Raw genomic sequence first — 15,544 nt, forward strand, 5'->3', positions numbered from 1 at the left:
GATAGATAGATAGAGGGATAGATAGATAGATAGATAGATAGAGGGATAGAGGGATAGATAGATAGATAGATAGCTTGTACAGCTATTTAGCAAAGTTAAATAATTTAAGGAAAAAAGAATTGGCGTTCACTCTACTACAATGCTGCTGTGACCCGCTGCTGTGATGTCATGGGGTGCTCAGTTCCCGCAGAGGTTCTCACACAGCAGTGTATGAGGCTGCAGTGACTGCCCTCCCTGCCAATTAGGAACGATGGGTTCTTCATTGGCTTGGACAGTGAGTCTTGGAACGTCATGCTACACCCTTTTGGATTACGTCGGACTGTGGATTAAGGTTTTTGCAGGATAATAAATCGGTGAATGAGGGTGCCTTTTATCTTTATTTCTTTAACCATTTTCTCTTTTTTAAGTCTTTCAGGTTCGCTTTTGCAGAAAGTCATGGGACATTGCTATGGATTACAGATGACTTTTTTTTTTTTTTTTTTTCCAAATAAATTGGTCCACAAAAGCTGTAGTCGGGGATGTTGGTTCAAACAGGGCCGGCTCCAGGTTTTTGTGGGCCCTGGGCGAAATTGTCTCAGTGGGCCCCATTCACACATAGACATGCACAGATACATACACATACAGGCACACGTACACATACTTATTTAAAGAGAAATTCACAAAAACACATAGACATAAATCTAGACACAGTCATATACACTGCCATACATAGATACATTTCATACATACATACACATCATACATACACACACATTATTTTTATATATTTATCCTGTATATATATTTCTAATATTGGGAAGCCGGCAACAGCCTCAGTCACCTCCCGGCTTGTCTAACAGACATGGCCGCACATAGGGCACACTAACACTGCTGTATATACATCACAAGAGAGGTCTGGGGTGGGGGGGGACATACAGCACCTGGGTGGAGGGGACATACAACTCTGGGGGTATAGTAGTATGCAGCCCCATATTGTGTTATGAAGCCCCCATTGTCCTCCATATAGTATTATGTAGCCCCCATATGCACTATGCAGCCCCCATATAGCACAATGCAGACCCAGATAGCATTAGGCACCTTCATGTAGTATACAGCACACATATAGCACAATGCAGACCCAGATAGCAATAGGCACCCTCATGTAGTACACAGCCCCTAAATACCACAGTGCAGAGCCAGATAGCATTAGGCACCCTCATGTAGTACACACCACCTACATAACACAGTGCAGAGCCAGATAGCATTAGGTATCCTCATGTAGTACACAGACCTGTATAGTACAGTGCAGACCCAGACAGCACAGTGGAGAGCCAGATAGCATTAGGCACCCTCATGTAGCATACAGCTTGTATATAGCATAGCCTGTATATAGCACAGTGCAGAGCCAGATAGCAGTAGGCACCCTCATGTAGAATACAGTGATTAATACTCAGTGGCGTAACTAGAGTTTGATGGGCCCTGGTGCAAAATTTGGATCGGGGCCCCCCCTCCACGTACACCGACACTTAGGGTGCGGGATAATGACACTGACACTCGGGGTACAGGATAATGATGCTGACACTTGGCTCTTACCCTCAGCACCCAGGTTTCCCATGATCTGAAATCCCTCTATCAGTACCCAGCTTTCCCATGTTCTGATATCCATCTTTCCCTCAGCACCCAGCTTTCCCATAACAGAGTAAAGCTGGGTGCTGAGAGATGTATAGCAGAGCATGGGAAAGCTGGGTGCTGAGGGAAAGAGCCTTTTTCCCTCAGCACAAAACATTCCCATCCCATACTTGTATCTTTGTCCTCCTTGTATATAGATCTCCAAATACTATAATGGCCCCCACATAGCCTTCCGTATAATATAAAGGGTCCCACATAACCCGTCATATATTATAATGCACCCCCATAGTTCTCCATGTATTATAATTCACCCCATAGTACTCCATATATTATACTGCACCACAGTCCTCCATGTTTTATAACGCACACCCATGTGTGACCATGTGTAAGGTAGCCTCCATATTCCTCCATTTATTATAATGTAGCCCCCATAGTGCTATATGTATTATAATGTAGCGCCATAAATCATCATTTTGTATTATGCAGCCCCATACTCCTCCATGTATAATGCAGCCCTAGTCCATGTATAAGGTGTCCTTCATGTTTATTATGCAGTCCCATAGACCTCCATGTATCATGGAGCCAGGCCCCTCCAGGCCTTCATGTGTCATGCAGCCAGCAAAATAAAAAACAAGTACCTCTCTTCTCCTTCCAACCCTGCGACTGCGGTAGTTACGCCCCTGCCCCCATATGTCACACACCCTACACCCCCATATCACACACACTACACCCCCATATCTCACACACCCTGCTTCCCATACAGCCTGCACCCCATATCACACACACTACACCCCCATATCACACACACTACACCCCCATATCTCACACCCTGCTCCCCATACAGCCTGCACCCCCCTTATCCCACACACACACACACTGCTCCCAATACAGCCTGCACCCCCCATATCCCACACACACTGCTTCCCATACAGCCTGCACCCCCCATATCCCACACACACACACACTGCTCCCCATACAGCCTGCACCCCCCATATCCCACACACACTGCTTCCCATACAGCCTGCACCCCCCATATCCCACACACACACTGCTCCCCATACAGCCTGCACCCCCCATATCCCACACACACACACACTGCTCCCCATACAGCCTGCACCCCCCATATCCCACACACACTGCTTCCCATACAGCCTGCACCCCCCATATCCCCCACACACACACACACTGCTCCCCATACAGCCTGCACCCCCCATATCCCACACACACTGCTTCCCATACAGCCTGCACCCCCCATATCCCACACACACACTGCTCCCCATACAGCCTGCACCCCCCATATCCCACACACACACACACTGCTCCCCATACAGCCTGCACCCCCCATATCCCACACACACTGCTTCCCATACAGCCTGCACCCCCCATATCCCCCACACACACACACACTGCTCCCCATACAGCCTGCACCCCCCAGATCTCACACACCCTGCTTCCCATACAGCCTGCACCCCCCCATATCACATACACACTACACCCCCATATCTCTCACACCCTGCTTCCCATACAGCCTGCACCCCCCAGATCTCACACACTACACCCCCATATGTCACATACCCTGCTCCCCATACAGCCTGCACCCCCCATATCACACACAATACACCCCCATATCTCACACACCCTGCCCACATATCTCACCCTGCCTGTACCCCAACTTACCCCTCTCAAACACTCTGCACCCCTTCACATCCTTCTGTCAGTCTGCAGCCCTCATATGCCACTCACCCTGCAACTCCATCTTCCCTCATATGCACTCACCCTGCAGCCCCCCTCCCCCTCATGTCCCCTCTTTTCTTATTACCAGTCATCATGTGTCCAAATCGCCTTCAGTATCTTGCTTTCTGCCCGGCCTCCTGTGTCTCCTCCCACACAGTCACATGGGCGTGACATCATCGCAGGTCCTGCAGGATGGCTTAATCCGTCTTCTGTGCAGGTCAGGACTAGCACTCCTGCAGCTCAGACACGGCTGTGGCCTCTCCAGGTCAGGGGCCCCTCTACTGACACTGGGCTCCGCTGACTCACAGGTCGGCCACTACACAGCGGCTCTACACATAGGACAGAGCGGCTGCCGGGCCCCTATGTGTACTAGTGCCGCTGTGTAGTGGCCGGCCTGTGAGTCAGGGGAGCCCAGTGTCAGTAGAGGGGCGGCTCACTTCTCCTCGTTCCCCCGCTGATCCGGTCTCCTCGGCGCGTCGTCCATTGCTGTCGCTCACTCTGACCTCTCAGCAGGCGCGCAGTGATGACGTCACCGCGCTCTGCTGCAGAGCTGTCAGAAGAACGCCGACAGTCACAGCGGGGAGCATGATAAGAGAGAGAGCGCGCCGCTCACTCTCTCATCATTGCTCTCAATTGTATCTGCACCTGCGATGCCGATGCAATTGAAAGCTCGATCCTCGGCGGGGGGCGGTGACAGCGCGGCCACCGGGCCCCCCTGAGTAGCGGTGCACTACTCCTCCCACCGCGAGTGGGCCCCCCCGGCAGCTCAGGGCCCCGGCATTTGACCGGGTTTGCCGGGTGCTGGCGCCGGCCCTGGGTTCAAATATAATACTTTTTCAATATTCTACTGGATTAGTAATGAAGGTGTCTGATAGACGCTCATCCATTACTAATACCAGGGCTTAAAACCAGCTGCCAATTCACAGCCGGCATCAACCCCATATATTACCCCGTTTGCCATCGCACCAGGGTAACAGGAAGAGCCAGTACAGCTCCAGATTTGGCGCGTCTAATACACCGTGTGCAGAATTATTAGGCAAGTTGTATTTTAGAGGATTTTTTTTATTATTGATCAACAACTATGTTCTCAATCAACCCAAAAGACTCATAAATATCAAAGCTTAATATTTTTGGCAGTTGGAGGGTTTTTTTTGATTTGGCTATCTTAGGAGGATTCTGTTTGTGCAGGTAACTATTACTGTGCAGAATTATTAGGCAACTTAATAAAAACCAAATATATTCCTATATCACTTGTTTATTTTCACCAGGTAAACAAATATAACTGCACAAAATTTAGAAATAAACATTTCTGACATGCAAAAACAAAACCCAAAAAATGAGTGAGCAATATAGCCCCCTTTCTTTCTGATGACACTCAGCAGCCGACCATCCATAGATTCTGTCATTGCTTGATCTGTGTACGATCCACTTTGCGTGCAGCAGCCACCACAGCCTCCAGACACTGCTCCCAGAGGTGCACTGTTTTCCCTCCCTGTAGAGCTCATATTTTATGAGAGACCAGGTTCTCTATGGGGTTCAGATCAGGTGAACAAGGGGGCCATGTCATTATTGTTTCATCTTTTAGACTTTACTGGCCAGCCACGCTGTGGAGTAGTTGGATGCATGTGATGGAGCATTGTCCTGCATGAAAATCATGTTTTTCTTGAACGATACCGACTTCTTCCTGTACCACTGCTTGAAGAAGATGTCTTCCAGAAACTGGCAGTAGGTCTGGGAGTTGAGCTTCACTCCATCCTCAACCCGAAAAGGTCCCACAAGTAGATCTTTGATGATCCCAGCCCATACCAGTGCCCACCTCCACCTTGCTGGCGTCTAAGTCGGAGTGGAGCTCTCTGCCCTTTACTGATCCAGCCTCTGGCCCATCCATCTGCCCATCAAGAGTCACTCTCATTTCATCAGTCCATAAAACCTTGGAAAAATCAGTCTTAAGATGTTTCTTGGCCCAGTCTTGACGTTTTATCTTCTGTTTCTTGGTCAGAGGTGGTGGTTTTCAGCCTTCCTTACCTTGGCCATGTCCCTGAGTATGGCACACCTTGTGCTTTTTGATACTCCAGTAACGTTGCAGCTCTGAAATATGGCCAAACTGGTGGCAAATGGCATCTTGGCAGCTTCACGCTTGATTTTCCTCAATTCATGGGCAGTTATTTTGCGCTTTTTTGCCCAGCGCGCTTCTTGCGACCCTGTTGGCTATTTGCCATGAAACGCTTGATTGTTCGGTGATCACGCTTCAAAAGTTTGGCAATTTCAAGACTGCTGCATCCCTCTGCAAGACATCGCACAATATGGACTTTTCAGAGCCCGTCAAATCTCTCTTCTGACCCATTTTGCCAAAGGAAGGAAGTTGCCTAATAATTAAGCCCCCCTTATATAGGGTGTTGATGTCATTACACCGCACCCCTCCTCATTACAGAGAGGCACATTACCTGATTTACTTCATTGGTAGTTGGCTCTCAGCCTATACAGCTTGAAGTAGGACGACATGTATAAAAAGTATCATGTGATCAAATACTCATCTGCCTAATAATTCTGCACACTGTGTAGATGTGCCACCGCTTGGGCGACTGTGGGCTACTATTTTTAGGCTGGGCAGGGCCAAAGAGCAATGGCCCATGCCACCCTAGAAATATTTACCCCCAGTTGTTTGCTGTCCCATGGCTGTTTTGAAAATGGGGGAGATTCCACATTGTTTTTTTAAATTATTTGTTCAAATAATTTAAAAAAATCAGGATGGGGTGGTCCCCTCTGTTTTGCAAAATCAGCCAAGGTACAGCAGACAACTGAGGGTTGCAGCCAGTAGCTGCTGCTGTTCCTGTGTGGGTATGAAAATTGGGGAAACCCCCATGTGAGGCAAATCCCGGGATATGAAGATGAATTATGACTCCAGTCATAGTCCCTCATCACTCCCTGGCAGTGCCCCCTCCCTTCTTGTTCTCAGTGTTCCACTTACACCTCCATGGCCATGTCCTGTGATATGGAGATGAGGTGGTGTGGGAACAATGGACACAGGATGACTCCCTGCCGTCACCCTGTAACAAGAGTTGTATCTCATTAGCAAGGCTATGGAACTAGCCAGACAGAACGACTCCAGTAAAAAATGGTTCATATCTCGCAAGCCATATTTCCGATAAATATGGCAACCATAAAAATGGTGTCTCCGCATGCGGACGATGCTGGCACACCCTTTTTATGGGAGCAGGACATTGGGAAATGCCCCAGGCGTGATATCAGCCAATGGGGAACTGGCAGACAGGTCATGAGTCCCCTCGTTCTGTGGCTAAATTCATAACTGTCACAATGAGAGCATTGGCGTCCGCCTACGACGCTCCCAGGCAAAGTTATGGCCCATATTCCATGTTGTGGATTGTCCATAACTCAAGCCAGGGGTGGAGCAGTGCTCCCTCTGAGGTCACTAAGGTAGGAGGGGACCTGGATTTGCCCAGGTTGATAACCCTACTTCGGCCATTTTCCAGTGTTCTTTTCGCTGGGGGCACGTGTAGGAAACATCTGTGGGAAGGATCCTAGAAACCTGGGTACAGCGCCCCCCTGTGGCCAGACGCAACAAGGTAACTGCTGGAACTGTGTATGCCTGTTTGTAACCCATGCTTTATCTGTAACTGTACTCTGACCTATGTATATTCTGTAGATTCCCTATTGTATATATTGTAGTTTCTAGTGTGCTTTAGGCTGATTAAATTATATAATTAATCTTGGGCTGTTCTGTTATCTCGATCTTGAATCCCACGTCTGTGTGTTCGGCTAATAGTTACCGTAAATCGGTTGGTGGCAGCGAATTGTGCCAAGGATTATTGTGGGGAGGCCAGTGAGATTCGGGGAGATTTTATATATTCCGCCCGCGGAGGTCGGGGGAATATATACCTTACTCTCACCGGGGACCCTTCAATAATCGGCATAAGTAGTATAGCGGCCTCCTTGCTTATTGTCGGGCAATTCCATAATTGGCCTGACTATAAGAGGGGCGCTAGAGAGCGCATCACGTGCTCTGTCTGTCGGTCGGGAGGTATAAAGGAGGGGTGACCCCCACTTGTTACCCCCCGATTGTGACGTACTGGTAGCCAGCGCGGGGGATTTCTGAGTGACCCCCCCGGTGGTTTGTGACATATTGGTGGCAAGCGGTGGGATCGAGATAATAGTGTGTGTGAGTGTGAGACCCATACTCCCAGACACTAAAGACTGCCTGCAGCAGCTGTGGCTGCTGGGGTCTTCAGACCAGCTCAACACTAGAGTGTCAGAGTGCAGATACTGTAAGGTGTGTGGAGGCATCAGGTGTCAGTTCTGTGTCAGTGACCAAAAGTCTGCAAGAATGGCTGATGGCACCAGGAGCAGAGCTATGCAATTGGCCAATGCTAAGGCAGGAGCCGAAGAGAGGGAGGACGGTGCTGTGGACAGCAATGAGGAGGTTGCCCACGAGTCCTCCAGGAGCTCGACGCCAGAAAACCGTTCTGCCGAGGACATTGCACAACCTGGCACTGCTGGACAAGATGAGGAGGAGCTCACCCAAGGTTCCTCAACGAGCCAGATGCCAGCCCTCCGCTCTGAAAGGGACAGTGAATCGCCTAGCTCTGCAGCGTGCCGCAGATCACCACGTGCCATTCCACCGAGCCTGGGAGGCTCGGATAGCCTTCTTCAAATGGCTATGGCCCTTCTCCAGGCTGGAGACCAGAAGGGCTACAAGGAACTCCTGGCAGAGCGCAGGGCAGAGCGGCAGGCAGCGCGTGACGCTGAGGCTGCGGAGCGGCACGCAGAGCGTGAGGCTGCGGAGCGAGAGCGGCAGGCAGCGCGTGAAGAGCGAGAGCGAGAGCGACAGGCAGACCGTGACTACCAGCTGCAGCTAGCTCAGCTCCGGCCCTCATCAGCCACACGTGACCTTCGAGACACCAAACTTCCAAAGGTCCGTGTTGAGGACTTCCCAGTGCTGGAGAAGGATGGAGACTTGGACTCTTTCTTGACTGCTTTTGAACGGACTTGCCTGCAGCACCATCTGGACAAGGACCAGTGGGCCAAATACCTGACCCCCCGTTTAAGGGGTAAGGCCCTGGATATCCTTGGGGACTTGCCTGCTGAGGCAGATCAGGGCTACGACACCATCAAGCGGGCCCTGATCCAACAGTACAACCTCACTCCAGAGTCCTACCGCAAGAAGTTCCGGAGCCTACAGAAGGGACCAAAGGACTCCTGGGCTGACCACCGGCGGGCACTTGCCCGAGCTGCCGACCACTGGACCCAAGGCCTGCAGCTTTCCACCGGACCGGAGATCCTGGACTTGTTCATCACGGAGCAACTCTTGTGGAACTGCCCTGAGGATCTCCGCCAGTTCATCCGAGACCAGAAGCCAAAGGGGTCCACGGCTACAGCTGCCCTTGCCGATGACTACACCAACAACCGGGCCCCTGAGGCCAGGAGAGCGGCCACCAGCAGCACCTGGAGAGGGGGTAAGATGAATTCTGCGACTGCCCCACCTGCCCCTAGACTGCAGGGGGTGTCCCCCTCAACTCCCCTCTCCAGGCCCGTGGCGGAACCAAGACGGTGCCACCAGTGCAACCTACCTGGACACTTCAAGGCCATGTGCCCTCAGCGTCCCAAGGCCCTGGCTCCGTCCCCGTCCCAAGGGCCGCCCAAGGTGTATTGTGTGGGTGGGGGTGGTGGTAGGTCCCTGGACAGCTTCCAACCTGTCACCGTCGGCCGGTCTGTGACCATAGGACTGCGAGACAGCGCCTCGGAGGTGACTCTGGTGCGGCCTGAGATGGTGTCCCCCCAAGACTTGATCCCTGGAAAAACCCTCGCTGTCTCCGGGATTGGAGGCACTGACCCGGCGCTGCCTGTTGCTGACATTTATGTGGACTGGGGCGCAGGGCGAGGGGTGAGGGAGGTGGGGGTAACTGATCGGATCCCCGCAAACGTGCTACTTGGGACAGATTTGGGGCAGATAACCTCCCAGTTTGGGCCCCCACCAGGGGCTGAACCTTCAGCCAGTACGGACATGACTCCTGACAATGTTAATGTGTTATCTATGAATGATGTGAGAGAGGGGGGAGTGAACTCTGATATTTCTGCTTGCATAGACACCATAGACACACACACAGCTGCAGCTGTGACAGGGGAGGGGGTCAGAGAAAGGTGTGACAATGCCTCTACAAGTAACCAGCCTGTGAGCTGGGATCTGTTGCCCTCTGCAGGGATAAGCAGAGAGCAGGGTGCTGCAGGGGGAGAACCAGTGTGTGGGGTGGGGGCTACCACAGCAAATGTGGGGTCCCCAGAGATTTCACAGCGGGGTTCTGTTGCTGCAGGAGGGGAACAGGCAGGTGAGATTGGGGCCGGTCCAGGAGCGGAAGTGCTCCCAGGTAAGATCTCGGTGCATGGTTCCCCCACAACCGGGGTGTCAGGAAGCCAGGTAGGCCTGCCTGAACCGGCGACTTGGTCAGGAACGGAGGAGGAGCAGGCACGACCCACGGTCGCAGCGGCTGTGGCCGCTGTCACCCGCAGTGGGAGTGCTGGAAGCCAAGGGGCCTCCCGGAGGTCCGATAGCTCTTCCCCTTCTGACCAAGTGGCAGCCGAGTCAGGTGGAGGCCAGGACACAGGTCCCGGGGTACTGACTGAAGATGTGACAGTCTCGTCGATTCTGGCCACATCTAGTCAGGGGTTTCAGGCAGCGTTAGAAGCTGACGACAGCCTGAAAGCTCTTAAGGAGCAGGCGGCACAGCCTCCCTCGGACTCGGACCCGGAGCGAGTGGTCTGGGACCAAGGACGGCTGTACCGGGCCACGGTCCAGCAGGGTTCACCGGAGGCGTGGCCCAGGGACCGACAGTTGGTGGTACCCTATCCGTTCCGGACGGAGTTGTTGCGGATCGCACATGAGATTCCGATGGCCGGACACCTAGGGATCGCTAAGACCAAGGCCAGGTTAAACCAGCATTTCTACTGGCCAAAAATGGGGGCCGATGTGGCTGCCTACTGCCGTTCGTGTGAAACCTGTCAGAGAGTGGGGAAGGCGGGGCCACACCCCAAAGCCCCACTAGTATCTCTGCCAATCATCGATGAGCCTTTCAGGAGGGTGGCTGTGGATCTGGTCGGCCCGCTGGCCATCCCCAGCAGCTCCGGGAAACGCTTCATACTGACGGTAGTGGACTATGCCACCCGGTACCCAGAAGCAGTGGCCTTGTCGTCCATTCGGGCTGACAAGGTGGCCACCGCATTGCTGGAGATTTTCTCCCGAGTGGGTTTTCCCCAGGAAATGCTCACTGACCGGGGGACCCAATTCATGTCCCAGCTGATGGAGGCCCTCTGTAAGCAAGTCCAGGTGCGACATCTGGTGGCCAGCCCGTACCATCCACAGACTAATGGCCTGTGCGAGCGGTTCAATGGCACCTTAAAGCAGATGCTTAAGATGTTGGTCGACTCCCATGGGCGTGACTGGGAGCGGTATCTCCCACACCTGTTATTTGCTTACCGGGAGGTTCCACAGGCCTCAACAGGATTCTCACCATTTGAGCTCCTGTACGGGCGACGTGTGCGGGGCCCCCTGGCTCTGGTGAAAGAGGCTTGGGAAGGGGATTTGGCCACCCCTGGAGTGTCGGTTATCGAGTATGTCATGCGCTTCCGGGACAAAATGCAGGCCTTGACGCAACTGGTACACGACAATATGGCTCAAGCCCAGGCCGATCAGAAGCGTTGGTACGACCAGAACGCTTGTGAGAGGACCTACCAAGTGGGTCAAGAGGTGTGGGTACTGGTCCCCGTACCACAGGACAAGCTTCAGGCAGCCTGGGAAGGCCCATACCTCGTGTACCAGCAGCTCAACCCTGTGACGTACCTGGTCACCCTGGACCCTGCCCGTGGAAGGCGGAAGCCCTTCCATGTGAACATGATGAAGGCACATCATGAGCGGGAGGCATGTGTGCTCCCCGTGTGCAACCTGCCCGAGGAGGGAGAAGCGGAAACCCTCTTGGATATGCTAGCCCAGGTTAGGGCAGGCGGATCCATTGAGGATGTGGAGGTTGGCCACCAGCTCTTGGAGGACCAACGGTCCCAGCTGTGGGCCACCCTACACCCCTTCCGGGGGTTGTTTACCAACCAGCCCGGAAGGACTGACTTGGCTGTCCATCACGTGGACACTGGGGATCATCCCCCGATCCGGCGTTCAGCATATCGGGTCTCCCTGGAGGTGCAGCAACACATGCGCCAGGAGATTGACGAGATGCTGAAGCTGGGGGTGATCCAGGCATCCAACAGCGCTTGGGCCTCGCCTGTAGTCCTCGTCCCTAAGAAGGACCGAACCACTCGGTTCTGCGTGGACTACAGGGGGCTCAATGCGGTCACGGTCGCCGATGCGTACCCAATGCCACGCATCGATGACCTGCTCGATCAGTTGGCCGGGGCTCAGTACCTGACCATCATGGATCTGAGCCGGGGATATTGGCAGATCCCCCTGACTCGCAAGGCCAGGGAACGCTCTGCCTTTATTACCCCATTTGGACTGTACGAGTCCACGGTGATGCCATTCGGGATGAGGAATGCCCCTGCCACTTTCCAGCGGATGGTCAACACCCTGCTCAAGGGACTTGAAGGGTACGCGGCCGCGTACCTGGATGACATTGCCGTCTTCAGTCCCACCTGGGAGGACCACCTAGAGCATCTAGCACAGGTGCTCAGGCGGATCCACCGGGCAGGTTTGACCATCAAGCCGGGAAAGTGTCAGCTGGCCATGAGCGAGGTCCAGTACCTCGGTCACCGGGTAGGCGGGAGAACACTGAAGCCCGAGCCTGAGAAAGTGGAGGCCATCGCATCCTGGCCCACCCCCAGGACCAAGAAGCAGGTGATGTCCTTCTTGGGGACCGCCGGGTACTATAGGAGGTTGGTTCCACGCTATAGTAGCCTGGCAAAGCCCTTGACGGACCTCACCAAGAAGAAGCTGCCCTCTGCAGTCGATTGGACAATGGACTGCGAGACAGCCTTCCAGGCCCTAAAGGACGCCCTGTCCAGCCCGCCCGTGCTACAGGCAGCCGACTTCACGCGGCCGTTTGTAGTACAGACCGACGCCAGTGACTTCGGCCTCGGTGCGGTGCTCAGCCAGGTGGACTCTGCGAGCCAAGAGCACCCAGTCTTGTACCTGAGCAGGAAGCTGTTACCAAGGGAAGTTGCCTATTCCACGATGGAGAAGGAGTGCCTGGCCATAGTGTGGGCCCTGCAGCGTCTGCAACCCTATCTATACGGGCGCCACTTCATCGTGGAGACGGACCACAATCCCCTCAGCTGGTTGCACACCGTCTCTGGGACGAATGGGCGATTGTTGCGATGGAGCCTTGCGCTCCAGCAATACAACTTCACCATTCGCCACAAAAGGGGCCGTGACCACGGTAACGCAGACGGGCTGTCCCGACAAGGAGAGGTCGCGGACGGGCGCACGGGGGAACACCGGAGTGTGCTGCCCCCTAGCGCCCTCAAAAGGGGGGAGGTGTGAGGCAAATCCCGGGATATGAAGATGAATTATGACTCCAGTCATAGTCCCTCATCACTCCCTGGCAGTGCCCCCTCCCTTCTTGTTCTCAGTGTTCCACTTACACCTCCATGGCCATGTCCTGTGATATGGAGATGAGGTGGTGTGGGAACAATGGACACAGGATGACTCCCTGCCGTCACCCTGTAACAAGAGTTGTATCGCATTAGCAAGGCTATGGAACTAGCCAGACAGAACGACTCCAGTAAAAAATGGTTCATATCTCGCAAGCCATATTTCCGATAAATATGGCAACCATAAAAATGGTGTCTCCGCATGCGGACGATGCTGGCACACCCTTTTTATGGGAGCAGGACATTGGGAAATGCCCCAGGCGTGATATCAGCCAATGGGGAACTGGCAGACAGGTCATGAGTCCCCTCGTTCTGTGGCTAAATTCATAACTGTCACAATGAGAGCATTGGCGTCCGCCTACGACGCTCCCAGGCAAAGTTATGGCCCATATTCCATGTTGTGGATTGTCCATAACTCAAGCCAGGGGTGGAGCAGTGCTCCCTCTGAGGTCACTAAGGTAGGAGGGGACCTGGATTTGCCCAGGTTGATAACCCTACTTCGGCCATTTTCCAGTGTTCTTTTCGCTGGGGGCACGTGTAGGAAACATCTGTGGGAAGGATCCTAGAAACCTGGGTACAGCGCCCCCCTGTGGCCAGACGCAACAAGGTAACTGCTGGAACTGTGTATGCCTGTTTGTAACCCATGCTTTATCTGTAACTGTACTCTGACCTATGTATATTCTGTAGATTCCCTATTGTATATATTGTAGTTTCTAGTGTGCTTTAGGCTGATTAAATTATATAATTAATCTTGGGCTGTTCTGTTATCTCGATCTTGAATCCCACGTCTGTGTGTTCGGCTAATAGTTACCGTAAATCGGTTGGTGGCAGCGAATTGTGCCAAGGATTATTGTGGGGAGGCCAGTGAGATTCGGGGAGATTTTATATATTCCGCCCGCGGAGGTCGGGGGAATATATACCTTACTCTCACCGGGGACCCTTCAATAATCGGCATAAGTAGTATAGCGGCCTCCTTGCTTATTGTCGGGCAATTCCATAATTGGCCTGACTATAAGAGGGGCGCTAGAGAGCGCATCACGTGCTCTGTCTGTCGGTCGGGAGGTATAAAGGAGGGGTGACCCCCACTTGTTACCCCCCGATTGTGACGTACTGGTAGCCAGCGCGGGGGATTTCTGAGTGACCCCCCCGGTGGTTTGTGACACCCCATGTCATTCTTTCTAAAATTAGTCATTAATCCTGCTAAATAGCTGTACAAGTGATCTATCTATCTAGCATTTATATTTCATTTTTATATATCCTGTCTCTGCCGTTGCTTCTAGGCCTGCTCATTATGCTCATGAATATTCACTGCACTCACCACAGACCCGGAAGTAGCAGCAGCGCCAGAGACAGGTAAGTATACCAGCTCATGCTGTCCGTGTGTTCTCCAGATGTCATACGAAGAGCACAGGTACAGTACATGCAAAACACACAGACACACGCACATACATACGCACCTTCACCAAGGACCGTGCAAAACATCCGTGTTTTGCATTGACGTATGAAGGAGGCCGTACTGAAACCTGTCACAAACACCGCAATAAAAATTAAAGTGGATATTTCCTTTTGTGACATTAATATCGTAAGTATATAGCATAAATGTCTGATAAGTGTGAATTCTCCTTCCAGGACTTTCTCCTCCACCAATCAGCATCCAAGCATTCATATACAGATTTAAAAAAAAAAAACTAAATAAAAATTGGCTCCAAAATCAATATAAAAAATGATTCAAATTCTCTGAAATAATCTACCAATTATTTAAATTTTTAATATTTACCAATAAAATCAATTCAAATTTAACAAAAAGGAAAAGTCAAAACATCTCCTAGTGCAAGAATCTTCGCACTTATCACCCAGTCCCATTAGAGAGATTGTTACGGCCATTTTAAAGTGTCCCAAGAGCAATTTGTGAACATGATGACATGAGGCTGCATGTCGCTTGCGCTTTTCACATGTAAAGCACCATGAAATAAATGGCACTATAATAATAAATGATAATAATACCACAGTATTATTATAATTTCTTATTATAGCGCCATTTATTCCAAGGTGGCCTAAAAGTGCTCCTGTGGCTGCAGTATCTCTGGACTTGTCTCCCATGGCCGCAGCATCTCCGGATTTGTCTCCCATGGCCGCAGCGTCTCCGGACTTGTCTCCACCGACCACAGCGTGTCCGGACTTGTTTCCCCTGGCCGCATCATCTCCGAACTTGTCTCCCATGGCCGCAGCGTCTACGGACTTGTCTCCCATGGCCGCAGCGTCTCCGGACTTGTCTCCCATGGCTGCAGCATCTCCGGATTTGTGTCACATGGCTGAAGTGTCTCCGGACTTGTCTCCCATGGCCGCAGTGTCTCCGGACTTGTCTCCCATGGCCGCAGTGTCTCCGGACTTGTCTCCCATGGCCGCAGTGTCTCCGAACTTGTTTCCCACGGCCGCAGTGTCTCCGGACTTGTGTCCCATGGCTGCAGCATCTCCGGACTTGTATCCCATGGCCGCAGCGTCTCCGGACTTGTGTCCCATGGCCGCAGTGTCTCCGGACTTGTATCCCATGGCCGCAGCGTCTCCGGACTTGTGTCCCATGGCCGCAGTGTCTCCG

Source organism: Anomaloglossus baeobatrachus, chromosome 3 (assembly GCF_048569485.1).
Source record: "Anomaloglossus baeobatrachus isolate aAnoBae1 chromosome 3, aAnoBae1.hap1, whole genome shotgun sequence".
Lineage (NCBI taxonomy): Eukaryota > Metazoa > Chordata > Amphibia > Anura > Aromobatidae > Anomaloglossus > Anomaloglossus baeobatrachus.